Source organism: Dendrobates tinctorius, unplaced genomic scaffold, assembly GCF_039654945.1.
Source record: "Dendrobates tinctorius isolate UK_male_01 unplaced genomic scaffold, ASM3965494v1 ptg000134l, whole genome shotgun sequence".
NCBI classification, from domain to species: domain Eukaryota; kingdom Metazoa; phylum Chordata; class Amphibia; order Anura; family Dendrobatidae; genus Dendrobates; species Dendrobates tinctorius.
The window spans coordinates 27,057,176-27,084,564 of NW_027361802.1; positions in this window are offsets into that span (position 1 = coordinate 27,057,176).

Below are 27,389 nucleotides of genomic sequence, written 5' to 3' on the forward strand. Positions count from 1 at the left end.
TATAATCTTATTCGCATCAAGCACGGGGATGAATGGAAGATGGCAGTTAATACTTCGGAGGGACATTTTGAGCACCTGGTGATGCCTTTTGGGCTCACTAATGCCCTTTCTGTCTTCCAATCCTTTATGAATGATATTTTCTGGGACTTTATGGATAAGTTTTTGATCATCTATCTGGATGATATTTTGATCTTTTCCAGTGATTGGGATTGTCATGTGGAACATGTCCGGACTGTGTTCCGGATTTTGAGGGAAAATTCCCTGTATGTTAAGGGATCAAAATGCCTCTTTGGTGTACAGAGGATTTCATTTTTGGGATTTATTTTGTCTCCGTTGGCTATTGAAATGGACCCGGCCAAGGTACAGGCCCTTTATGATTGGGTTCAGCCCACTTCTTTGAAGACTCTCCAGAAGTTTTTGGGTTTTGTTAATTTCTATCGTAAATTTATTGGTAATTTTTCTGGTATTGTCAAACCACTGACTGATCTGACCAAGAAGGGCGCTGATGTGCTGAATTGGTCTCCAGAGGCTGTCTCGGCATTTCAGGAGCTTAAGCGAAGATTCACTTCTGCTCCGGTTCTACAGCAACCTGATGTCTCACTTCCATTTCAGGTGGAGGTAGATGCTTCTGAGATTGGTGCAGGAGCTGTTTTGTCCCAAAAAGATCCGGTGACTTCTAAAATGAATCCCTGTGCCTTCTTTTCTCAAAAATTCTCCCCATCTGAACGTAACTATGGCGTGGGGAATCGGGAATTGTTGGCCATGAAATGGGCATTTGAAGAGTGGAGACATTGGTTGGAGGGAGCTAGAAATCAAGTTGTGGTCCTCACCGACCACAAGAATTTGATTTATCTTGAATCAGCCAAACGCTTGAATCCTAGACAGGCTAGGTAGGCCTTGTTTTTCACGTGTTTTAATTTTGTGGTCTCTTTTCTTCCGGGCACTAAGAATGTTAAGGCGGACACCCTTTTTAGGAGTTTCTTTGCGTATTCTTTTGTTGTGACCGAGCCTACGGCCATCCTAGGTGAGGGGGTAGTTCTTTCCGCCATCTCGCCTGATTTGAGACGTGCCCTGTAGGAATTTCAGGAGGATAAACCTGAGCGTTGTCTTATGGGAAAATTGTATGTTCCTGACCAGTGGAGGAAGAGAGTGATGTCTGAAATTCATTGCTCCACGTTGGCTGGTCATCCAGGTATTTTTGGTACCAGAGATTTGGTGAGTCGGTCTTTTTGGTGGCCTGCCTTATCTCGTGATGTCAGGAATTTTGTGCAGTCCTGTGGGACTTGTTCTCAGTCTAAACCCTATTCTTGTTCTAGTGGGTTGTTGATGCCCCTGCCGGTGCCTAAGGGGCCATGGACCCATATCTCAATGGATTTTATTTCTGATCTTCCTATCTCTCAGAGAATAACTGTTATCTGGGTGATTTGTGATAGATTTTCTAAGATGGTCCATCTTGTACCACTCCCAAAGTTGCCATCTTTTTCAGATTTGGTGCCCTTGTTTTTACAACAGGTGGTTCGGTTGCATGGGATTCCTGAGAACATTGTGTCAGACAGAGGAGTCCAGTTTGTTTCCAGATTTTAGAAAACTTTTTCTTCCAATCTGGGAATTCAGTTATCTTTCTCCTCTGTGTTTCATCCTCAGACCAATGGGCAGACAGAGAGAACAAACCAGAGTTTGGAGTCCTATTTGAGATGTTTTATATCTGCTGATCAGGAAGACTGGTCTCATTTTTTCGCCGAATTCGCGTTAAACAATAGAGCTAGTTCTGCCACTTTGTCGCCCGTTTTCTGTGACTTTGGGTTTCAGCCTCGATTTTCTTCAGGGCAGGTGGAATCTTTAACCTGCCAAGTGTGGACACTGTGTGTCATGGTCACGTGTCTCTGGGCACACAGTGGTTACCGCAAGGTGAACCCATAACACACGTGACCCTGGATACACCGCCTCCAGTGGGGCGCATTTAAATAATAAAACGTGCAGGTGGATACGCCGCCTCCACCTGGCGAATTTAGGTATTACACGTTATACAATAATCAAATAATAAAGGGGGAACATGAGTAACTTTAACAATGGTGGGCCCTGCGATAGGGAATGGGGAACGTGGAGACCTCCTAAGCTCCCCTGAGCCAGTGTCCCTGCACTCCTTACGTTCCCTAAACAGGCTCCGCACCTGTCGCCGCACGCGTACCTTAAAACCCTTGCTCACCCTGACCCTAAACCCTCACTAGGGAATAGGTCGGTGCAGAGACTAATCCCACCACTGCACTAACAACACACATGAGGAAAGAAGACAATACAGGGGAAACACCACTTAGCTTTGCTCTGTTGCGTACGCTCCTAGCAACAGAGCCCACCACCTGTGTGCATCTTCTCCTCCACCCGGATCCATCACCATAACCGGATCCTTCACCTTAGTGCAGCCTTGGAGCAGAGTCCACCACCAGTTGCTGCTGCTTAGTAACAGAGTCCCCAAGATGAGTCCAGCTTCTGCCACGAAGTCAAGCATGCTTGAGTCCAGCTCAGCAGCCAAGTCCCACATGGTGAGTGCCACTCTCCATAGTCGCCACTCCACCAGTCCATGCAGACACTTCCCGCCGACACTATCACTGCGACCCCACCACGCCATGCCAGCCCTTCGTCCAGACACCATAGCTGAAACACGTCCCCCCTGGCTAAGCTGCGCAGGACTCCTCTCCAGCTCCATCCTTCCACCAGGCTCTCCAACTCAGAGTGAACACAATCTCACAATATCACAGGCCGTGATTACACACCCCTAGCACACCTTTATAGGGTGTCACACCTGATACATAATTACGTGCACAAAAACCTAAAGTGCAATACCACTAACCACCACCGGGGACAGTCAAGACACCTTGGAACTTTCCAAAGTAAAAAAAGTTCACCCAGTGCAATTTAAAACTGTCAGATCATGACACTGTGGTAGAGAGAATGCAGCAGATTTGGGACCAAGTGGTGGATAAGTTGTCCCTCTCTCAGGAAAAAGCCCAGCGGTTTTCCAACCGGCATAGGACCATTGGTCCCTGGTTTAAAGTGGGTGATATGGTTTGGTTGTCATCAAACAATATTTCTATGAAGGTTGGGTCTCCAAAGTTCAAGCCAAGATTTATTGGACCTTATAAGATTTTGGAGATTCTTAATCCTGTTTCTTTTCGATTGGCTCTTCAAGTTATGTTTAAGATCCATAACGTGTTTCATAAATCTCTGTTGAAGAGGTTTGTTGAGCCAGTAGTTCCTATGGCGGCACCTCCTGACCCTGTATTGGTTAAAGGCAATGTGGAATATGAGGTAGAGAAAATATTAGATTCTTGTTTGGCTAGTCGGAGACTCCAGTACTTGGTCAAATGGAAGGGTTATGGCCAGGAGGATAATTCTTGGGTCTCTGCTTCTGACATTCATGCTGATAGATTGGTTCGTGCTTTTCAAGGGGCCCATCCTGATCAGCCTGGTGGTGTGGATGAGTGTTCAGTGACCCCTCCTCAAGGGGGGGTACTGATGTGAATTCACTTTCTGTCCTACCTCTGGTTGCTAGTGAAGGTAGTGGAGCTGATTGTATTGACAGAGGAGTCGCAAGTTCTCTTTCTGGGCTCCCTCTGGTGGTTACAGGAGGTAATGGAGCTAATCTAATTGACAGAGGCCTGCCACCTGATAATGAGGATGACGATTGGACATCTGGAGTCTCTGACTGGATTTAAGACAGCCGACTCCCTTTATCCCTGCTGGTGATTTTTTCTGCCTCCTGAGGTCTTAGTTTCCAGTTCAGTCCCTGCATGCTCAAACTAAGTGTTCTTTGCTATTGTTCACATTTGATTTGGTTTTGTCTATTCAGTTTGGTGTGGTCAGCCAGCCACGGCAGGGGCAGTGCTGAATTTCCATCCTTATGTTACTGTTTGTGCCAGTTTGTTTTTTTGTCCCTTATTAGATTGGCCTCTTTTTGCTCTGCCTTCAGAATATGCCAGAGTGCTGATATAGTGGGTGAAGTCTAGTGACTTCAGAGATTTTGCTATCAGAAGTGTTGGATATTTTTGCAGTTTTTTTTGTGTGTTTGCAGACAGTGTCTTTCCTTTCCTGTCCTTTCTAGTTAGTGTGGGCCCAATCATTTGCTCAGCCTATTTTCCTACCTGTGTTTGGGTTTTCATCTTGTCTCACCGACAATATATGTTTGAGGGCTATCTATTCCTTTGGGGTCTGCTCTGGGGCAGTTTAGATTTCCCCTTTTCTTGCTTTAGGCTTATTTAGTTCTCCGGCTGTGTCGAGGCATCTAGAATCATCATAGGTACGCTCCACGGCTACTGCTAGTTGTGTGGATAGGATCAGGGGTCTGCAATCCGCGTAGTTACCAACCTCTCTGGTTTTCTGTGGCTTAGCTTGGTCTTGTTTTCCTCCTTGGTGACCCAATCACAACATTACCCCCCACAAAAGTGTGATAGAACATGTGGCAAAAATGCAAGAAAGAATGGAGACAGTCCTACCCTTAGTCCGGGGGACATATGGAGGCAGCACAACAGTCACAGAGTCGGGTCTGTAACCGGAGGGCTCGGATCAAAACCTTTAGCCCTGGGGATCGGGTGTCGGTACTTGTGCCTACCGTAGATAGCAAATTTCTTGCAAGGTGGCAGGGACCCTACGAGATCATGGAAAAGAGGGGGCCAGTAGACTACAAGGTACACCAGCCAGGATGGAGAAAGCCAGAACAGGATTACCATGTTAATTTGCTTAAACCATGGAAAGATAAAGAAAACCTTGGTGGGGATAGTTCACTGCCTGCATTTCAGATGGAGAAGGCTCCATCACCTCGGGGTGAGGCAGGAGAAGCCCAACCCGCAGTCAAAATTGCAGACACTTTGTCTCCTAGACAGGTTCAGGAGTTCATTAGCCGAAATACAGATGTTTTTTCGGAGCTCCCCGGATGCACCTCCCTAATCCAACATGACATTGTCACGGAGCCACAGGCCAAAGTCCAGCTAAAGCCATATCGGGTGCATGAGGTTACAGTTAAGGGTCATAGAAAAGTCCCAAAGTGAGTGGGCCAGCCCAATAGTCCTAATACCCAAGCCTGATGGGTCTCTAAGATTCTGTAATGATTTTAGAAAACTTAATGACATTTCAAAGTTTGACGCCTACCTTATGCCTCGGGTTGACGAGTTGATAGAGCTATTTGGGCAGGCACGGTATTTTACAACTTTGGACCTCACAAAAGGTTATTAGCAGGTACCTCTAGCAGAGGCGGCGAAGGAAAAAACGGCTTTTGGAACACCCGAGGGGCTGTTCCAGTATAAGGTGTTACCCTTTGGGTTGCATGGCGCACCAGCAACGTTCCAGCGATTAATGGATATTGTTCTCCATCCCTATCACCGCTATGCCTCAGCCTATCTAGACAATATTATTGTGTACAGCACCGACTGGGAAAGTCACTTAGCAAAATTACAGGCAGTGATAGACTCTGCGACAAGCAGGGCTAACTGCCAACCCAAAGAAGTGTTCCATAGGGTTGGAGGAAGCTCGGTACTTGGGTTACGTCATTGGGAGAGAAGTTCTCAAGCCTCAAGTAAACAAAGTGGAGGCAATTCAGAACTGGCCCCATCCCCTCACAACAAAACAGGTAAAAGCCTTTTTAGGTTTGGTGGGATATTACAGGCGGTTCATTCCCAACTTTGCAACCCTGTCCACGCCTTTAACAAATTGCTTAAAAGGGAGGAAATCTGTGACGGCCCACTGGATTGAACAGTTAGAGGAGGCCTTTACAAAGTTAAAAGGGGTACACCAGTCCTGATCACTCCAAATTTCAAACAAGAGTTCGTTGTGCAGACGGATGCCTCTGAGATAGGGCTCAGGGCTATGCTGTCTCAGGAGGTTAACGGGGAAGAGCATCCCGTTAGTTTCCTAAGACGGAAGCTTACCCCAGCAGAAACAAGGTACAGTATTGTGGAGAGAGAGTGCCTGGCCATCAAGTGGGTACTGGAGTCATTGCGCTACTATTTGCTGGGGAGAACATTTCGGTTGGTGACATATCATTCCCCTCTGACATGGATGAGTCAAGCTAAGGAGAGGAATGCCCGAGTCATCAGGTGCTTCCTGTCCCTGCAAAATTTTAAATTTTCAGTAGAACATCGGGCAGGCAGACTACAGGGGAATGTAGATGCCCTGTCCAGAGTTCATTGTATGTCATGTGTCCACCCCCTTAGGGTTGAACATAGGAGGGAGGTATGTGGTACAGTAAAGGGTGTTTTACTGGATGGGAGATACATTTCTCCCAACAGATTAATGTTTGGCCGAGTTTTTCCCTAAAGACAGGACCTACGATGATGTCATGGTCACGTGATCAGCCCATGTGATGTCTAACTCACTTGTGTGAGGGGTTATGTGCTATGTAATGGAGGTTGGTGTTTGGCACATGGTGAGTGTGTCTGGAAGTTACAGGAACTTGGCTGGACTTAGCCTGAACTTGTATACAGGATCCCCGTGCTGCAGGACTATAGCGGCAAGACTCTCAACAACCCCGAGAATGGCACCTGGCGGATGCCGCGGACCTGGCAGCCGCTTAGTTAAGCCCATCCCATGCAAGGGGTGAGTCTGGAACCAGTGGTTCTCCAAGCTGAAGTATATTTATGTTTTTCCTTACTTTCTGCTAATCTGCTGTTTGCAACGTGACATTAAACCACTGAAATTGGACTTTAAGCCTGTGTGTTGCCTCGTTACTGCAGCCCTGCCATTACCTACCAGAGCAAATTCCTACAGCCCACATATTTCCCGACATGTCTTCTGTTTTGAACAGCTGACATGTGCCTCTAACAGCAAGAGTGCCGGAAATCCCGCCCATCGGTGACCCGTCACGTGATTGTGGTCACCAATGGGTTGGCATGACAACCAGAGGTCTTTAGCCAACCTCTATGGTTGTCTTAGCCTGTGGTCAGCGCTCATAGCAATCAGTAATTCTGCTATATACAGGCGCCTGAATGTAGCAGAGCCGATCGGACAACTGCAACTTTTAGTCTCCCATGGAGACTATTGAAACATGCCAAAAGTAAAAAAAAGTTTTTACAAATATTAAAAATAAAAAAAGCCCTTTTGCCCAATTCAAAATAAATCAATAAAAAAAAACAAAACATATACATATTTGGCATCGCCACATTCAGATTCGCCCGATCTATCAATATAAAAAAAGTATTAACCCAATCAGTAAACGGCGTAATGAGAAAAAAATTAAAAACGCCAGAATTACTTTTTCAGGCGTCGCTACATTGCAGTAAAATGCAGTAACGGATAATCAAAAGATTCTACATACACCAAAATGGTATAGTTAACAATTTCAGCTCGGCATGCAAAAAATAAGCCCTCAGCCAGCCCCAAATCCTGAATAATGTAGACGCTACGGGTCTTGGAAAATAACGCAATTTTTTTTAAAACAAACTTTGGATTTTTTTTTCCACCACTTAAAAATAAAAAAGAACCTAAGCATGTTTGGTGTCTTTGAACTCGTGATGACCTGGATAATCATAATGCCAGGTAAGTTTTCACATTTGATAAACATGATAAAAAAAATCCAAAAAAGTTGTGGAATTGCATTTTTTTTTTAAATTTCAACACACTTGGAATTTTTTTCCCATTTTCAAGTACATGATATGGTAAAACTAATGGTGCCATTCCAAAGTGAAACTCCTCCCACAAAAAACAAGACCATAAAAGAAACGCAAAAACGAAAAAGGGCCCTGTCATGAAGAGGTTAAAAGTTGTTTGTTTTTGCAATCGCTTAGGCTGGTTTCACATTTACGTTTAGCAGAGCTGCGTAGGGCTGCGTACTTCCTCTGTTAAGCCCAGCCCAATGCCGCACCTCTTCCATTCAGTTCCGCCTACATCTGCATGCATCATGCATACCTACCTTTAAATTGGGTACGCAGGCCATGCGGATGTATGCAAATACATCCACATTCATCGTTTTGACGGGCTCAACGACCGCAACAAAATGAAACATGTTGTGTTCGACGCAGTTCCATGATTTGGGTGTTTCCACTAGCCATTCCATCCAATGTCATAGAATCAAAATCTGTTTTTTTTCTGGCAACTCTATTCAGCACAAACTATGTCAAATTGATTGCTAGACCCCAGTGGGTCTTAAGAGTATCAGTACCATGTTGACTACAGTCCACAGATGTAATCTAGATCCCTGAGGTCAGCTTTACTTTACCAGCATGATGAATAAATAGGATAATCATGTGATTTTGATGGAGCTTTTCTTTTCTGGCCATCCAGGACGCATGCAACTTTTTGGTAAGGCCAGCCTTGCATTCAATGCATAGGCAAACAGTATGGGTGTGCCAAATTTCTAATAATGGGAACTTTGGTTTCATGTGGTCATCCACTACGTCACTTCCAAGGGTTATTGGTAGAGTTGAGCGACTTTTGTTGTTTTAGGGTCGAGTTTCGTTTCGTGAAACCCGACTTTTCCAAAAGTCGGGTCGAGCAAGATCGGCCAATTATAGGGAAAAGTCGGGGTCGTCCCGAAACACGAAACCCAATGTAAGTCAATGGGGAATAAAAGTCGGCAGTGAGAGGAGGACAGGAAACACACCTACAGTGCCCATTTGAATGCCAAAAGCATCCATTCTTCTTACTTAAGCTTGTCAACCTTAATTAACTTCATAATACAAGTTACGCACTGAAAAATGGGGGTTATTTGGCTAAAGTTGTGGGGGGGTAGGGCTGGCTCCAGGTTTTCATGTGCCCTGGGCGGGCCTTTAACACATACCACAACTCATCATGCTCCGATACGGCATAGAAATAGCGGTATAGTACAATGAAAAATACCTCACTTTTTACATCTCATGACGAGGCCCATCTATTTCTCCATACAGAATCATTGGTCCCATATAATGTTTGAAACAGTATATGATGAGCTCCACATAATGCTACAGTATATGTTGGTCCCCATGGATGAAGCTCCACTGTCTTATGGGCCCAAATAATGCTCCAAACATAATGGGCCGCATTTCTAATGCTCTAGTGTATAATGGGCCCTGTAAATGCTGCTCCAGTGTCTGATGTCCACCTTTGGAATGTTCCAGTGTATGGTGGGCCCCATCTATCATTCTCCAGAGTATAGTGCTCCCCAAAAATTGCTGTCCCAACATTGAAAACAATCAAATAAGTCTCCTCGCTAGGGAATCCCTGTACTAGTCTGGACTCCTCGTCGTCCCCATCTTCCATCTCACTGCACAGTATTTCAACCTTGCAAGTGCTGTGATCCTGAGCAAGCAGGGGGGGCCCACTCGTTGGCGACGGCACTGGCACAGGGCCCCTGATAGTACGGTGGTGTGTCTGATGGCGGGTGGGCCGAACCTGCACTTTCATCTGCAGCTTCCTCTTTGTCACCGTGTAAGATGGAACTGTATATGGGAAGGGTAACCTGAGTTTCATCAGGGTCAGATTCAGGCCGTATACCGTGCGAGGGGAATGTAGTGGTCTGGGTCAATGTACCAGCATATTCATCGAGCAGTGGCTGGGCATCAGTGCACTTGTGTCGCCCCCAGGAGTACGGTCGCCACAGTGGCATTACCTTCCTCCTAGGGAGTGTGATGTCATGCTTGGGAGCAACGAATGATCGCTCTAGCAGGTTAACTGATTGGGCGGCGTTATTCCCACGAGTCATGACCCTCCAAACAGCGTTCATGAAGGCAAAGTGTTTGTTTTACGTGGGCAGTATGGTTGCAAAGCTGAACCTTAAAGGAATGTCCAGAAGGGCACCACCAGGAGTGGAGCCTACGGTTAAATTCGACTCCACCTGGGAAATCTCAACCATGCCAGCTACAGAACAGATGCACACATTGCAAGCTTAATTCCGTTAACGAACGAGACTCCGTCATGCCCCGCGGTCCGAGTCCGGCTTACTAGAGGGACACGTGAGGCTCTGGCACATGAGATTGGCCAATAACTGGTGTGTCATGCCCTTACATGTCCTTGGCTGCATGTGCGCTACACTGAAAAGGCCAGCGTTTGTCGCTTACAGGTGCAGATAACCCGCTGAACAACGTTAGTGATGGGATCACTGATTACAATTATTACCCGCGAACGATGATTTCCCAGTAAGTGCAGGTCAACCGCAGTTCCGGAATTAGGCCTAACCGTCATTCCTGAAATAATGAAAAACTTACGTGTGCAAACCCCAGGTGCTTTAGCTTGCTTAACAGCTCGCCAGCCGTTCTCACGCCCAGTATGGATTACACGTGATTGCACAAAGGTGAGAAAGGGTACTGTATCCCAGGATAACATGTATGGATAGCGTACACATTCAAAATATATGTCTATACATCAGGAGGCAGGCTCAGACGGTGTTAGGCCCAGTATGGCTTGCATGTGATTGCACAAAGGTGAGAAAGGGTACCGTATCCCAGGATAACATGTATGGACAGCGTACACATTCAAAATATATGTCTATACATCAGGAGGCAGGCTCAGACGGTGTTAGGCCCAGTATGGCTTGCACGTGATTGCACAAAGGTGAGAAAGGGTACCGTATCCCAGGATAACATGTATGGATAGCGTACACATTCAAAATATATGTCTATACATCAGGAGGCAGGCTCAGACGGTGTTAGGCCCAGTATGGCTTGCACATGATGGCACAAAGGTGAGAAAGGGTACCGTATCCCCGGATAACATGTATGGATAGCGTACACATTCAAAATATATGTCTATACATCAGGAGGCAGGCTCAGACAGTGATAGGCCCAGTATGGCTTGCACGTGATTGCACAAAGGTGAGAAAGGGTACCGTATCCCCGGATAACATGTATGGATAGCGTACACATTCAAAATATATGTCTATACATCAGGAGGCAGGCTCAGACGGTGTTAGGCCCAGTATGGCTTGTACGTGATTGCACAAAGGTGAGAAAGGGTACCGTATCCCCGGATAACATGTATGGATAGCGTACACATTCAAAATATATGTCTATACATCAGGAGGCAGGCTCAGACGGTGTCAGGCACAGTATGGATTTGACAGCCCAGACTACACAGTGGAGGAGCAGGGAGAGGTGAAGATTGCAAATGCTGGGGCCCTGCCCAAGCAAGGGGGGCCCACTCGTGGGCGTCGGTACTGGCACTGGGCCCCTCATAGTACGGCGGTGTGTCTGACGGCGGGTGTGCACCACCACCATCAGAGACACTTGATTGCACTATGAGGGACCCTGTGCCAGTGCCCGCGCCCAAGAGTCGGCCTACCCACCTGTCCAGGGCAACGGCACTCGCACGGTGTCGTGCGCTAGGTGGTGACCCCGGCCATGGGGGGAGGAGGCAGCACAGTTAGGGAGTTTTAGAAAGTGGCATATGTTGATGTTGAACATTCAGCTGATGCTAAAGGCGAAATAGGTTAAGTCCCAGGAAGAGGTGGACCAAAGCAAGCCATTTTTCTGTCACCCTATGTGTCATCAGGGGAAGGTGGGACAAAATCCTTGGAAACCCATGCATGGTTTATTTTAATGAAGGTTAGATCATCCACATTTTGGGTTGACAGACGGGTCCTTTTTTCTGTCAGGATTGATCCAGCTGCACTGAAGACTCTTTCCGATAGCACACTTGCAGCTGGGCAAGCGAGCTCCTGTAAGGCATATTGTGCCAATTCAGGCCAGGTGTCCAGTTTAGCGGCCCAATAGTCAAAGGGGAATGACCTGTGTGGGAGAACATCGATATGGGAGGAAAAGTAATTTGTAACCATAGTTGACAACTGCTGTCTCCTGTCACTTTCCATCGATGCAGTATTACCAGTTGTGTGAGCGGTCAGTGAAAAATCAGTCCACAACATTGTCATGAAACCCCTGTCTCCAACGCCACTTCTGCTGTGTGCACCATGAACACCTCTGCCAAGCTGCCCCCGGCCCGTACGGCTCGTGTGAGAACCATCACCGCTGCTGTGTGCTGGGAATGCCTCAAGCAACCGATTTACCAGAGTTGCTTGTTTATTAGCCAATATTAGGTCAAGGTTCTCCTGTGGCATGATGTTTTGTAATTTGCCTTTATAGCGTGGATCCAGGATGCTGGCCAACCAGTAGTCGTCATCGTTCATCATTTTGGCAATGCGGGGGTCCCTTTTTAGGATCTGCAAGGCATAATCTGACATGTGGGCCAATGTTCCCGGTGTCAATGATGCACTGCGAGTGCTGGTTGGAGGAGCACTTTCTGGCAAATCCACATCCCTCCAGTCACGCACAAACCCTGTACCAGACCTTGCCACGCCAACATTTTCACTTGCCCCACGAGATGCATCCTCCTCCCCTAAGTAATCATCCCCATCATCATCCTCCTCCTCTTCTTCCTCCACCTCGTCCAGGAGAGGTCCCTGAGCAGACAATGGCTGAATGTCATCAAGGATTCCCTCCTCCTCTTCCTCCTCATCAACATTGGCTGCAGACGCCTGCTCCTTAAGGTGCGTCAAAGTTTGCATGAGCAGACGCATAAGTGGGATGCTCATGCTTAGGATGGCGTCATCTGCGCTTACCAGCCGTGTGCATTCCTCAAAACACTGAAGGACTTTACAGAGGTCTTTCAGCTTCGACCACTGCACACCTGTCAACTCCATGTCTGCTCTCAAAGTGCCTGGCCATGTATCCTCCCACAAATGCATTATGGCCTGCCTCTGCTCGCACAGCCGCTCCACCATGTGCAGGGTGGAGTTCCACCTTGTTGCAATTTCGTTGATATAACAGTGGGATTCCCTGACTGCTGTGGCCTTGCAACGACACCTCAACATTTGCTGCTGTGCTAACCGGTGGGCTTACAATGGGGGAAACAATGTAGCGTTGTTGACTACCTTCTTTGTGATCAGTTGTACATGTGGCACTTGAGGTTTGGTGTTGAGTCCACGCTTGCAAGTGCATGCTGGTTAAATGTCTAAGCATGCAACTTGTATTCAAATTTTTCAGATTTTTCCCTCGGCTAAAGGTCTTTGCGCACTTCTTACAGATAACCTTGGCCTGATCATGAGGATTTTGTTCAAAAAAGTGCCACACTGCACTCTTCCTACTTTGGCAGACATTTTGCGGCCTAACACGCTGTGATCTTTTGACCGTCTGGACAAGCTGTCAAGCAACTCTTTTGATTTTTGGAACCTGTCTTTGAAGTGCTCCGGGCCTGCCAGATAACAGCTGTTGCGATGTCGATGTCTGCTGTGGATGCTCCTCCTCATCTGAGCTATTGGAAGCAGCACCCTCTTCCCTCAATGGATGCCAATCTGGGTCAACAACTGGGTCATCCATCACCTCCTCTTCAATGTCATGTGCACCTTCCTCTGTGTCACCGTGTATGGTGGTATAGTGTGCGGGAAGGGGCACCTGAGTCTCATCAGGGTCAGAATCTGGCTCTGTACACTGCGAGGACAATGTAGTGCTCTGAGTGAATGTACCAGCAGAATCATCTATCAGTGGCTGTGCATCAGTGCACTCCATGTCAGATTCATCTTGGCCTGGGTAATTCACCATTTCATTTGATAATCCAGGCATGGTATGTGAAAACAGCTCCATGGAGTAATCAGTAGTATGGCCTGCGTCATCCTTCAATCTTGGTTGGGGTGAAGGACACAAGGAAAGGTGTGGTTCATGAACATGAGCCTCCAATAACGACTCGGTGCTTTTATTTTTTATAACTTCAGAAGTGGAGGCGATAGAGCTGGAGGCTGAGTCAGCAATGTAATACAAAACTTTTTCCTGATGCTCTGGCTTTAAAAGCGGTTTGCCAACTCCTAGAAAACTAAGCCTTCGAGGCCTTGTGGAGCCAGACGATGACGCAGGCTCAACACCTCCTGCATTCGGTCCTATTTTGCTTTTGCCACTACCATCAGATCCACCACCAACTCCATCATTACCAGTTGCCAACCCCCGCCCAATTCCACGGCCTCTTCCACCAGCCTTCCTCATTTTTGGTAGAAATGTAGACAAAATCCAACAAACTATATAGTAATGTAAAACAAGGTAAAGGTGTCTATAGGACAGGGGAGATTTTGAATTTCTGCAGACACTTGTGGACACTGGACACTTTTGGATTGTGTGAGGCCCACTGAATATCAGAGCGCTATGTCACAGGCTCGATGGCACAGGTGTGAAAAAAGTGACTACAGGATAAGGGAAATTTTGAATTTCTGTAGACACTAGTGGACACTGGACACTTTTGGATTGTGTGAGGCCCACTGAATATCAGAGCGCTATGTCACAGGCTCGATGGCACAGGTGTGAAAAAAGTGACTGCAGGATAAGGGAGATTTTGAATTTCTGCAGACACTAGTGGACACTGGACACTTTTGGATTGTGTGAGGCCCACTGAATATCAGATCGCTATGTCACAGGCTTGATGGCACAGGTGTGAAAAAAGTGACTACAGGATAAGGGAGATTTTGAATTTCTGCAGACACTAGTGGACACTGGATACTTTTGGATTGTGTGAGGCCCACTGAATATCAGAGCGCTATGTCACAGGCTCGATGGCACAGGTGTGAAAAAAGTGACTACAGGATAAGGGAAATTTTGAATTTCTGTAGACACTAGTGGACACTGGACACTTTTGGATTGTGTGAGGCCCACTGAATATCAGATCACTATGTCACAGGCTCGATGGCACAGGTGTGAAAAAAGTGACTACAGGATAAGGGAGATTTTGAATTTCTGCAGACACTAGTGGACACTGGACACTTTTGGATTGTGTGAGGCCCACTGAATATCAGAGCGCTATGTCACAGGCTCGATGGCACAGGTGTGAAAAAAGTGACTACAGGATAAGGGAGATTTTGAAATTCTGCAGACACTAGTGGACACTGGACACTTTTGGATTGTGTGAGGCCCACTGAATATCAGAGCGCTATGTCACAGGCTCGATGGCACAGGTGTGAAAAAAGTGACTACAGGATAAGGGAGATTTTGAATTTCTGTAGACACTAGTGGACACTGGACACTTTTGGATTGTGTGAGGCCCACTGAATATCAGAGCGCTATGTCACAGGCTCGATGGCACAGGTGTGAAAAAAGTGACTACAGGATAAGGGAGATTTTGAATTTCTGTAGACACTAGTGGACACTGGACACTTTTGGATTGTGTGAGGCCCACTGAATATCAGAGCGCTATGTCACAGGCTCGATGGCACAGGTGTGAAAAAAGTGACTACAGGATAAGGGAGATTTTGAATTTCTGCAGACACTAGTGGACACTGGACACTTTTGGTTTGTGTGAGGCCCACTGACGCTGTATGGTGTGAAAAAATGCACGCTCAGTACCTCAGCAGGACAAAAAAAAAAATTGGGATTACTTTTAAAAAAGCAGTTTACAGAGCAGTGGGTAAACAGCAATGCAGCCATCAGGAAGCCTTAGAAGGCAGCCTAACAACCAACACCGCTGATCCACCACAATATAGCCTCCCCTTGCACTGCACACACAGTGACTGGTGTGTTGTACAGGCAAAATCGCTAGCAGCAGAAGCAGTTTTTTTTTCTTCTTCCCTGCCTAACGCTCTCCCTACAGAATCAGCAACCTCTCCCTGTGCTAAGATCGGCAGAAGTAAGAAGGCGGTCGGCGTGCACGCCCTTTTATAACCCCTGTGACGCCCACCAAAGCAAGCCAATCACTTGCATATCCTTCTGAAAGATGGTGGTGACCCCTGTCTATGTCATCACGTTGCCCACAGTGTCCGTGGATCCTGATTGGCTGAAAAAGAGCGCAAAACAAACTTTTGAAACGCGACTTTGGCGCGTAAGTCGCCGACCTCGTGGCCGACCTCATCCTAGGGTCGGGTTTCGTTTCATGAAAACCGACTTTGCCAAAAGTCGGCGACTTTTGAAATTTTTCGACCCGTTTCGCTCAACTCTAGTTATTGAAATGCGTGTAACTTTGGGGCTAAGCAGGCCTTGCATTCAATGCATAGGCAAAAACTATGGGAGACCCACTTTCTTATAATGGGAACATTTTTTCAAGAGGCCCTCCAGTACATCTTGTCAAAGGTGTATTGGGGTGCATCCTAATTTTTGGCAGTAACTGTTTAATAATTGGAAGCATAGCCGACTGATGGCTCACTAAGGATAGTGAGAACCGACTGCTGGACCTTTAAGAATAGTAAAGGCCACCTGATGGCCCTATAAAAATAGGCTTTGTGACTTTCAGAGTCCCTCCTTCATAAATGAAACAGGATGTTCCAGATGATGTGTCACACACCACATGGCCAGATATGGTTGTAAAATGTTAAAATTACATTTCCCAGTGAATGCATTTGTCTTGGTTGAAAGCAATGCTAAAGTTGAAAAACGCATCAAAAACGCTACGTGTGAACATAGCCCAAGTGGTGGAGGAATATTTTTTTGGGGGTTATTTATTTTGCCTTACATACAAATCATTACCCTGGAAAGGATGTTCCTTAACATATTTCCCAGGAAAATCCATTTTGTTTTTGTATTTTTAGTGTGTGCCTGTAAAAGTGGCATAACACTCTGACAACATTGTTCACAGCAGTGACCTAGGAGTCAGAAATGCTTCCAGGGGTCTTCCCCATGATGTTCCCATGTCATTTGAGCACTGCTCCCATTGATTTCCGATATTTTCAGACCCTAAAAAGACCCCTGGGAGGGTCATGGTAAAAATGTGTGGGTTTCCCATAGACTTACATTGGGCTCATTGCTTGGGACGAGCACCCAAGCTTTCCAATTTGCTCGACCCGAGCGACGAGCACCCGAACATTTTGGTGAGTTCCACAGACAATGACAGCAGAGCACATTTTATAGCACTGTGTTGTGCACTGCTTCTATTGTGGTCCATGCATGAGTAGACCTTTCAAAATCTCAAAATCAATTTTTTTTCAGTTGCTAAACATGTTTTAGCAAGGCATATGTTAGTGTGTCGTTTAGTAGTGGTGAAATTCATCTTTGTGCAGAGCAGTTGCAGTTGTACAATAAAAAAACCTTTTTTTCTGTTATAAATGTGATACAGCACGTCGTATCCCATCTTGCTACAGTATTTAGTGGTGCTGAAATTCATCTTTGTGCAGAGCTGTTTCACAGTTAAAAAAAACTTTTTTTTTTCAGTTGCTAATGTGATTCAGCACACCATATCTCACCTTGTCATTTAGTGGTGGTGAAATTCATCTTTGTGCAAAGATGTTGCAGAGTTAAAAAAAACATTTTCTCTGTTGCTAACCGTGATTCAGCAAGGCATATCTCATATTGTCATTTAGTGCCTGAGAACTTAATCTGTTTGCTGAGCTTTTTCAGAGTCAAAAAATATTTTTTCAGTTGCTAAAATGACTCAGCATGCCATATCTCACCTCGCCATTTAGTGGCGGTGAAATTCATCTGTGCGCAGAGCTGTTTTATAGAAAAAAAAACTATTTTTTCCATTACAAGCGTGATACAGCACGCCATATCCCACCTTCGTATTTTGTAGCTGTAAAATTCATCTGTGTGCACAGCTGTTGCATAGTAAAAAAGCAAAATGTTTTCCTGTTGCTAAACATGATACAGCAGCTATATCACACATTGTCATTTAGTGTTTGTGAGATTCATCTGCGTGCAAAGCTGTTGCACAGTAAAAGAAAATATTTTTCCAGCTGCTAATGTGATTCAGCATGCCATATCCCTCCTTGTCATTTAGTGGCGGTGAAATTCATCTTTGTGCACAGCTGTTGCAGAGTTAAAAAAAAGACAATTGTTTTCAGTTACAAATGTGATATAGCACGCTTTATCACACCTTCTCATTTTGTGGCAGTGAAAATCAGCTGTGTGAAGAGCTCATGAGGAAAATAAAAAACAAATATTTTTTTCTGTGCCAAACATGATACAGCAGGCTAGATCTGAGTTTGAAAGTGTTTGGAGCATATATTCTATTGTACACAGGCCTCATACACACTGAAACAATTCTTTCTTCTGTTACCAGCATGATACTGATGGGGGATCTCACTTTGAAAATGTTTGGAGCATATCTTCTCTGTTAGGGCAGAGACACACTGGTGTATTTCTCCTGCGATAATAGCATCGCACTGAACGGACTGGCCGGCACCTCTCCTGACCTGAGCATGACAGCATGATAGATTACTATGCAGATGTCAAGCTCAGGTCAGGAGAACAGACAGCCAATGCGAGTTTTACAATCCGATTCTTGGACGAAAAATACGGCAGTGTGACTCTGCCCTTATACAGGCCTCATCGACACAAAAAAATTCTTCTGGTACTAATGTGATACAATAGGGGAGATATCAGAAATTGTTTGGAGTACATAGTCTATGTTATGCAGGTCTCATCCACAGTAAAAAAAAAAATACTTTCTGTTGTTAGTAATGTCACTCAGAAAGCCAGATATCAGTTTGAAACTTTTGGGTGCTGATATTGTTCTCCATACAGGGGATAACTTGATAAAATCAAAATCAAAGTTGCGTTTCAAATGATGCTTTCAGCGCCTTTTTTCAACCAATGATGGAGGACGCACACTGTGGGCAATGTGATGACATAGGCAGCGGCCAGCACCATCTTAGAGAAGGGCATTTAAGTGATTGGCTGGCTTTGTGTGGCGTCACAGGGGGTATAAAAGGCTGTGAATGCTGACCGCCATCTTACTTCTGCCGATCTTACAATATGGAGAGGTGCTGCTGCTGATTCTGAACAGGGAGAGCGTTAGGCAGGGAAGAAGAAAAAAAAAACTGCTTCTGCTGATAGTGCTTTTCACTGTACAGTTAGTGTGCATTGAAAGGGGAGGATTTTTGTTGTGTGCAGCAGCGCTGGTGGGGATTAGGCTGCCTTTTAAGGCTACCTGCTAGCTGCATTGCTGTGTGCACACTGCTTTTTTCAAAGCACTCCAAATTTTATTATTTTGTCCTGGTGAGTTACTGAGCGTTCAATTTTTCACACATCGTCTAGCGGTGTACGCTCCTCACACACTGCCGTGTTTTCCGGCTGGTATCATGGACAAATAGAAGCTATCTGGGTGTGACTCTGGAAGAAGAAGCCGAGGAGTTTGTCCGTTTTTCCAGACCTACACCTTAGAGTTGTGTCCATTTTTCAAATAGTTTCGTATATCTGCTGTTTGATTACAGTCAAAACTAGACCGAGACAGTGTGTGTCAGTCCGTATACAAATACACGGAACTTGACAATTTCCATACAGACACCGTTTAGCGGTGTACGTTCCTCACACGCTACCGTGTATTCCGGCTGGTATCACGGACAAATAGAAGCTACTGTGGCGCCCCTGAGGCTTCAGTCGTCACAGAGGTACTGCACTCCAGTACTTAGGGTAACTAAGTACTGGAGTGCTTCGCACCTATAGGCGCATTGGAGGAGTCGTTCAGTAAGGTACATGTTGGCGTAGTGTGGAAGGGAGAATCCTATCCTGCCTGGAGGTTGGCTGGAGTCCTGACCTGGAGGCAGGCAGTTGTGTGAACTGCAAACAGTGAGTAAAGCTTTGGAACCGCATACTCTGGTGTCCTCCAGTTATTCCCGCACCACTACACCTGGGTACCAGCCTCCATACCATTCTGCGCCTCTCCTCATCCATTGCACCTACACTGCCCTTGGACTACAGCTCCACCTGTGGGGAGCTACACCATCTCTGCTGCACCACACCATCAGTCCCAGTGGATATGTATGCAGCATTGGCTTACCATCTTACTTGCCAAATAACTATTAGAACTATTCTAATAAACTTTAACACCATTAACATCACCGCCATTGATATTGGGCGCCCAGGGCCACGGACCGGGTCACCGCTGCTGTGACACATTCCCGCCTTGACACTGGCCCGGTACCGAGTACCCCACTGCCCTGGGTGTGCGAGGGCGTCCCACTACCTGTGTGTGACTCTGGAAAAAAAAACCGAGGAGTTTGTCCGTTTTTCCAGACCTACGCCTTAGAGTCGTGTCCATTTTTCAAACAGTTTCGTATAGCTGCTGTTTGATTACAGTCAAAAATAGACAGAGACAGCGTGTGTCAGTCCGTATACAAATACACGGAGCTTGACAATTTTACATAAACACACCGTACAGCGGTGTACGCTCCTCACACACTACCGTGTAATGCCTTCTAGCACGGACAAATAGAAGCTACCTGTGTGTGACTCTGGAAAATAAACCCGAGGAGTTTGTCCGTTTTTCCACACCAACACCTTAGAGTCGTGTCGGTTTTTCAAACAGTTCCGTATATCTGTTTGTTAGATTACGGTCCAATACATACTGTGAGAGCGTCTGTGACTAACATAATATATACGTTGATTTAATTTGTTTAATACACCTTACACAGCTGGATGCTCCTCATACAGTACCATCTTTCTGCTGGTATTTTGGTTACATTTTCCCAAACATGAGGAAGTATGGTGGAACAGGCCGCAGACGTGGGCAGGGGGGCGCGGCTGGTACTACTGGTGGTGATGCATCAGCTGATTCTGGCAAAAGCACAATAGCAGCTATGGCAGGAGGTGTTGAGCCTGCGTCATCCTCTGGGCCAAGAAGGCCTGTAAGGTTGCCTTTTCTTGGAGTAGGAAAACCGTTTTTAAAGCCGGAGCATCAGGAACAGGTTTTGGCGTACATTGCCGAAACAGCCACCAGCTCTATTGCCTCCTCTTCTGAACGGTCGAAACCTGCAAGCACGGAGTCGTCAGTGCAGGGTTATGGTCATAAAAAACTCCTTTCCTTGTGTCCTTCACCCCCACCAAAAGTTAAGGATGCGGCAGCCCACACTGCAGATTACTCTATGGAGCTCTTTTCAAATACCTTACCTGGGTTATCCTGTCAAATCCTGAATTCCCTAGTCCAAGATGAATCTTACATAGACTGAACTGATGCACAGCCACTGCTAGATGATTCTGCTGGTACATTGACCAACAGCACTACATTGCCCTCGCAGTCTATTGAGCCAGAATCTGACCCTTATGAAACCCAGGTGCCCCTTCCCGCATACCATACCACCTTACACGGTGACACAGAGGAAGGTAAAGAGGAAGGTGCAGGTGACTTTGAAGAGGAGGTGATGGATGACCCATTTCTGGACAGGGATTGGCATCCATTGGGGTAGGAGGGTGGCGCTGGCAATAGTTCAGATAAGGAGAAGGATCCGCAGCAGGCATTGACATCGCAGCAGCAGTTATCTAGCAGGCCCGTAGCTGTCCTAAAATGTGGAACAAAAACTAAAAGAGTTGCAGGACTACTTGACCAGACGGTCAACTTAGCACAGCGTTCAAGGCCTGAAAATGTTTACCATAGTAGGAAGAGTGCAGTGTGGCACTTCTTTGTCCATAATCCTACTGATGAGGCAAAGGTTACCTGTAAGAAGTGCGGAAGGACTTTTAGCCGAGGTAAACAACTCAGAAATTTGAATACCAGTTGCATGCTTAGACATTTAATCAACATGCACTTGCAAGCGTGGACGCACTAGAAAACCTCAGGTAGCACATGTGCACCTGCTCCGACTGAAGGTAACCAGCAACGCTCCATCGCTACCCCCACTGTAAGACCACCACCACCATTAAGCACACCTCCTCTTCCTCTTCCTCCTCTTCCTCGGACTTGCCCAATTACGCTCTTTGCAGCAGCTGAATGTCCAGCCAACACATCTACATATGCCAATTTTTAAACCTCCCTAACTGGGCTGCCCACCCCTCCCGCAACGGCTGGGGTCAAGACCTGGCGCACCCCGGCAAGTGCCGTTGCTCTGAACAGGTGGATGGGCCCACTGATGGCCATAGGCAATGGCACAGGGCCCCTCATAGTACAATACAGTGTCTCAGACGGTGGGAGGGCCCACTTGCCATCAGACACACCAGTGTACTATGAGGTGCCCTGTGCCAGTACCGTCAACCACTATTGTGCCCCCCTGCTTGGTCATGGCCACAGCACTTGCAAGTTGCAATACTTACCTCTCCCTGCTCCTCCGCTGTGTAGTCTGGGAAGTTAAATCATTCACAGGGACAGCCAATCGAAATTTGGTGGATTGATCAATGATGGTTAAGATGAAGCTATGGCCTGTCCTGCTGGCCTCTACCTTCAGATGATCAATGGCTACCATTTGAAATGGACGTCAACATACAAGTGAATGCAGTGGTGGTTTATGATCACCTTTCACAGTTGTGATAGTCACAGACATGTGACATTCCTGCCACCATTTTTCAATGTCTCCTCTCATGCCAATTCAAAAGAATCGCCTGCGGCCTGTGGCTTCCGTCTTTTGCACTCCAAAATGACCAGACACATCATGATAGGCAGTGAGGACCATGTGTACATCTCTCTCTGTGATCACAATTTGATGGAGATGAGTAACGGTGATGTGATCCAAGCTACTGCGATAACGCAATCCTTTCTTCACAAAGAACCTTTTTTGCTTTCTCCACAGACACAGTAACTGAGGGTCTGCATCGCCTCTGCAACATATACCGGGAGGTTTCCCCACGATGAGTAATTCCAAAATTTCTGCTAACACTCGACTTTGCATCTATACTTGTATAAATGTAGTTTCCAGTAGCGGAGATTCTTGACTGGCTTACTGAGATTGAAATGTATACGAAGATTTAAAAGTACCACAACACTGTATACTGATGTATGCTATGAATACCTTTCCCTTTTTCTACTTTTTTAATTCTGGTGTAATACATAGTGAGCATGTGAGTGTCTGTGTCTGACTCTGGAAGTATAGACGGAAATTTAACCCTAGACTAGACACACCTGGAATGTGCTGATACAGTACCTTGTTTCAAAAATTTGTATTAAGGTATCATCTGTAGGATAACCAACTGTGGGGGGGGACCCTCTTCTTGCTGCAGACAAACACGAGACTGAGACAGAGTTTGTATTGAACAGGTCCGTTTTTAGTGCCCATCCTTCTGTCAACAACAGCAATTCACCACAGCCGTTTCACATTTCTCTGTACACAGGCCCCGGTACCTTCACTTCCTTTGTAACTACATCGTGGCATCCTCTGTGGCTCTACCACTGTTGCTGGCCTAGGCCCAACCACCACAGCGCTGCACCAGTCTGAGCACACCATCCGTATGATAGCCCCAGGCCGTCTTCGTCTGCGGCTACCATCCTCTTGCCCACCCCCCTGTGACCGCCTCAACTGTCAGTCCTCTCTGGAGCCTTTCCACTGTCTCTATTTCCTCAGCAGAACTTCCTCTTTACTGCGCTCCCTTTGCTGACTGACTCTTCCAGAACCTTCCCTCAGCCTTTTAAACTTCCAGTTCTGGTAACTCCGCCCACCATCACCTAACAGTTTATCTGACCAATGGCAGTTATTCAGTCCCACTCCTACACTCTCCACTGCCCTCCAATGGGCAAGCTAAAACACTGCACCCTTTCTCTTTATCTTTAGCGATTTCACACCTACACTGCGCTACACCTCTGCTTCTCATTACAGGCTGGTTTGTTTGTCAGTCCACCTTCCCTACATCATCCATAGTGAGTGAGCATGTGTGGGTTATGTCTTCTATATATACGGTGAATCGGAGAAGCAAATTTTTACACTATACTCGATACAGCTTGTATCTTGTTATACACTACCTTTGTTCGACATTTAGCATTACGGTTCAATCCATACTGTGTAAGCATCTGAGAGTGACTATGGGACTATTTATATGGAGATTTCAATTGTCCCCTAAAAAATATATACTTGCTATCTTGTTATCCATGAACCTTTTTACAACATTTTTTATTATGGTCAAAACCAAACTGTGAGCGTCTGAGGGTGACTACGGAAATATATACCGGTATTTTCAATTTGGCCAACACTGTATATAGCAGATACAGTAACCTTTTCAGCTATTTAGATTCTGGTGTAATTCTGGTGTAATCCATAATGAGCCTGTAAACGTCTGTCTGTTAGTCCGGCAATATATTTGGAACTTTAAGATTACCCCAACACTGCATACAGCTGTACGCTTGTGTTACATAACCCATTTACAGCTTTTCATATTCTTGTGTAATCCATACTTGGCCTGAGAGCATTTGTGTCTGCCTCCTGAAATGTATACGGAAAATCAGAATGTTTACACTATACTATATATACCTTTTATCTGGTGATACTGTACCCTTTTTCAACTTGTTTTTTTATTGGGTAATCCATACTGAGCCTGTGAGCGTCTGTGTATGCCTCATGAAATATATACAGAGATTTACTGTTATCCATAGACTGTATAGAGCTGTACGCTTATGATACATATATCTGCTGGTATTTTGGGTCCATTTTCAAAAACATGAGGAAGTATGATGGAAGAGGACGCGGATGTGAGCACGGAGGGCCACCTGGTACTGATGGTGGTGGTGCATCTGCTGGTAGTGCCAAAAACACAATAGCAGCTAAGGCAGGAGGTGTTGAGGCAGCGTCATGGTGTAACTCTGGAAGGCCTGTAAGGCTCCCTTTTCTGGGAGTAGGTAGACTGCTTTTAAAGCCTGAGTATTAGGAACTGTTTGTGGCTTACATTGCTGAAACAGCCTCCAGCTCTATGGAGCTCTTTTCACATACCATGCCTGGGTTAATTAAAAATAGGGCCCATCATGTACTGGAGCAATGTAAATGGGGCAGATCACACACTGGAGCAGCATCTAAGGGGTACATTATACACTGGAGCATAACAAATGGGGCCCATTATATATGGAGCATTATTTGAGCCCATCATACACTGGAGTATCATCCATGAGGCCCATCATGAACTGGAGCAATGTAAATGGGGCAGATCAGACACTGGAGCAGCATCTAAGGGGCCCATTATACACTGGAGCATTACAAATGGGGCCCATTATATATGGAGCATTATTAGAGCTGGAGTATCATCCATGAGGCCCATGATGTACTGGAGCAATGTATATGGGGCAGATCAGACACTGGAGCAGCATCTAAGGGGCACATTATACAGTGGAGCATTACAAATGGGGCCCATTATATATGGAGCATTATGTGTAGCTTATCAGATACTGTATGAAACATTATATGTGACTAATTATTTGGTATGGAGAAATATATGGGGCTTATTATTATGTATGGCGCACAATGTGGTGGCCATAACACTGTATGGAGTAATATACTGTCCTGTTTTTGAGCTATTGTAAAATTTAAAAAAGATCAGTCATGTCATGTAAGCAGTGAAGTATGTGTCATTGTATTATACCTACCGTATTTTTCGCTTTATAAGACGCTCTGGATTATAAGACGCACCCCAAATTTTGAGGAGAAAAATAGGGAAAAAACTTTTTTTAATAAAATGGTGGTGCATCTTGTAATCCATGCGTATTATTGCTTACTGGGGGTGGTGCTGGAGGAGGCCGGAGTGGAACATTGCTGCTGGGATGAGGGGGTGTTTTGATGTGCTGCGTGCCGCTGCCGGTGTCTGATACTGCCGCCGCCCTCTGTCCCCTGATGTTTGCTGCCCCGGCGCTGTCCCTCGGTGCTTGCCACCACTGCCATGCTCTGTCCCCTAGTGCTTGCTGCCGCGGTGGTCTGTCCCTGGTGCTTGTCACCACTGCCACGCTCTGTACCCCGCTTCTTACCCCCACTGCCGCGCTCTGTCCCCCGGTTCTTACCCCCACCGCCGCGCTCTGTCCCGTTCAGCGTGGGGTGTCCAGTACTTGCGACGGCACTGTCCCCCAGTGCTGCCGCGGCGCTGTCCCTGGTTTCAGCGCTGAAATCTCATCTCCCGAGATTTCAGTGCCGAGATCTCCATCTGCGCATGCGCGGCGGCCATTTTCCAGGAAGAAATCCACAGGAAAGCAGGCATGAAGCGGCAGAGACCCCCCCCACGCTGAACGGGACAGAGCGTGGCGGTAGCGGCAACCACCGGGGGACAGAGCGCGGCGGTGGCGGTAAGAACCGGGGGACAGCGCCGTGACAGCCCTGGGGGACAGCGCGTACTGGACACCCTCTGCGGCAGCACAGAAAGGTATATAATAATAATAATCTTTATTTATATAGCGCCAACACATTCCGCAGCGCTTTACAGTTGAACAGTTTCAAACACAACAGTCATAAGTAACAACGTTAACAATACAATAATTAAAGCGAAATAAGACGACCCTGCTCGTGGGAGCTTACAATCTACAATGAGGTGGGGGAGATACAAAGCACAGGTTTGTATTTACAATGATGTATTTACAATGATGGTCCAGCCATCTTCAGGGGGTGGGGGTTAGATGGAGATAGTGAATGGGCTACACACACACAAACATAAAATGACTTTGATTACTGAATGTGATAGGCCGCTCTGAACAAATGTGTTTTGAGCGAGCGCCTAAAACTATGCAAATTGTGGATGGTCCTAATATCTTGGGGTAGAGCATTCCAGAGGATTGGCGCAGCATGGGAGAAGTCTTTGAGTCGGGAGTGGGAGGTACGGATTAGGGCAGAGGTTAGTCGAAAGTCATTTGCAGAGCGCAGAGGTCGGTTAGGCCGATAGACAGAAATGAGGGAGGAGATGTAAGGGGGTGCCGCACTGTGGAGAGCTTTGTGGGTGAGAACAAGTACTTTGAATTGTACCCTGTAATGAATTGGCAGCCAGTGTAACGACTGGCGAAGAGCGGACGCGTCCGAGTAACGATTAGCCATATGGACAACCCTGGCTGCTGCATTAAGGATAGACTGGAGAGGGGAGAGTCGAGTGAGAGGGAGGCCAATTAATAGAGCATTTCAGCAGTCCAGGCGGGAGTGGATCAGGGCGACAGTGAGAGTTTTTGTTGTTTCCATGGTGAGAAAAGGGCGGATTCTAGAGATGTTCTTTAGGTGTAAGCGGCACGAGCGGGCAAGAGATTGTATATGGGAGGTGAAGGAGAGATCGGAGTCAAACATAACACCCAGACAGCACGCCTGCTGTCGGGGTGTTATTATGGTGCCACCCACAGAGAGGGAAATGTCAGATTTAGGGAGGTTAGTAGATGGCGGGAGCAGAAGAAGTTCAGTTTTGGAGAGGTTGAGTTTCAGATAGAGAGCAGACATGATGTTGGAGACTGCAGACAGACAGTCAGTGGCGTTCTGTAGTACAGCGGAGGTAAGGTCAGGGGATGATGTGTACAGTTGTGTGTCATCAGCATAAAGATGGTACTGAAAGCCAAATCTGCTGATGGTCTGTCCAATTGGGGCCGTGTAGAGAGAGAAGAGAAGGGGGCCAAGGACTGAGCCCTGAGGTACCCCAACAGTGAGAGGAAGAGGAGATGAAGTGGAGCCAGAAAACAGAACACTGAAGGAGCGGTCGGAAAGATAGGAGGAGAACCAGGAAAGAGCAGTGTCCTTAATGCCTAGTGACTGGAGCCTATAGAGTAGGGAGGATGGTCAACAGTGTCGAAAGCTGCAGAAAGGTCGAGAAGAATGAGCAGAGAGTGGTCACCATTAGGTTTTGCTGTCAGAAGGTCATTGGTCACTTTGATGAGTGCAGTTTCTGTCGAATGTAGGG